The following is a 1,869-nucleotide window of genomic DNA, read 5'->3' as shown; positions in this document are numbered from 1 at the left end:
ACTCCGGTTTTTCTCCGAAAACTCCCGGAACACTTCCGGTGTCCGAATATAGTCGTCCAATATATCAATCTTTATGTCTCGACCATTTCGAGACTCCTCGTCATGTCCGTGATCAAATCCGGGACTCCGAACAAACTTCGGTACATCAAAACTTATAAACTCATAATAAAATTGTCATCGTAACGTTAAGCATGCGGACCCTATGGGTTCGAGAACTATGTAGACATGACCTAGAACCATTCTCGGTCAATAACCAATAGCGGGACCTGGATGCCCATATTGGTTCCTACATATTCTACGAAGATCTTTATCGGTCAAACCGCATAACAACGTACGTTGTTCCCTTTGTCATCGGTATGTTACTTGCCCGAGATTTGATCGTCGGTATCCAATACCTAGTTCAATCTCGTTACCGGCAAGTCTCTTTACTCGTTCCGTAATACATCATCTCATAACTAACTCATTAGTTACAATGCTTGCAAGGCTTAGGTGATGAGTATTACCGAGAGGGCCTAGAGATACCTCTCCGACAATCGGAGTGACAAAACCTAATCTCGAATTATGCCAACCCAACATGTACCTTCGGAGACACCTGTAGAGCACCTTTATAATCACCCAGTTACGTTGTGACGTTTGGTAGCACACAAAGTGTTCCTCCGGTAAACGGGAGTTGCATAATCTCATAGTTGCAGGAACTTTGTATAAGTCATGAAGAAAGCAATAGCAGTATACTAAACGATCAAGTGCTAGGCTAACGGAATGGGTCATGTCAATCACATCATTCTCCTAATGATGTGATCCCATTAATCAAATGATAACACATGTCTATGGTTAGGAAACATAACCATCTTTGATTAATGAGCTAGTCAAGTAGAGGCATACTAGTGACTATATGTTTGTCTATGTATTCACACATGTATCATGTTTCCGGTTAATACAATTCTAGCATGAATAATAAACATTTATCATGATATGAGGAAATAAATAATAACTTTATTATTGCCTCTAGGGCATATTTCCTTCAATATCTTGGCCTCAACACATGAGTAGGTGGTTCTCTCTCAGAAATGGTAAGTTGGAAGTGTAGGTTCGTTCTGATGGCTCTCTCCACGAATGAAGAGGAGGTGGAGGGGTATATATAGCCTCCACACAAAATCTAACCGTTACACACAATTTACCAAACTCGGTGGGACCGAATTGTTAAACTCGGTCGAACCAATTTAGTAAACCTAGTGACCGTTAGTGAATTTCGGTGGGACCGACATGCATCTCGGTGAGACCGATTCGGTTAGGGTTAGGGCATAATGTAATCTCGGTAAGACCGATTACACAAACTCGGTAAGACCGATTTGGTAATAAGCTTTCCAGAGAATTGGTCAGGTAAACTTGGTGGGACCGATTTGCTCTTTTCGGTGAGACCAAAATGTTACAAAAAGGAAACAGGGAGTTTACATTACAATCTCGGTGGGACCAATCGCTCACTTCGGTTAGATCGAAACGTTACGAAGGGAAACAGAGAGATTGCAACCCCATCTCGGTGAGACCGAGATCCCTATCGGTAATACCAATTTGCTTAGGGTTTGTGGCAGTGGCTATGACTTTTGGAATCGGTGGCGCCGGATAGGAAGTTTCGGTGTGACCGATTTTGGCTTTGGGTTTAGGTCATTTGTGGATGTGGGAAAGTAGTTGAGGGTTTTGGAGCATATCACTAAGCACATGAAGCAAGAGGCTCATTAAGCAACACCTCATCCCTCCTTGATAGTATTGGCTTTTCCTATAGACTCAATGTGATCTTGGATCACTAAAATGTAAAATGAAGAATCTTGAGCTTTTGAGCTTGAGCCAATCCTTTGTCCTTAGTATTTTGAG

This window comes from Triticum dicoccoides, chromosome 1B (assembly GCF_002162155.2).
Source record: "Triticum dicoccoides isolate Atlit2015 ecotype Zavitan chromosome 1B, WEW_v2.0, whole genome shotgun sequence".
Classification (NCBI taxonomy): domain Eukaryota; kingdom Viridiplantae; phylum Streptophyta; class Magnoliopsida; order Poales; family Poaceae; genus Triticum; species Triticum dicoccoides.
This window is presented reverse-complemented; position numbering follows the sequence as displayed.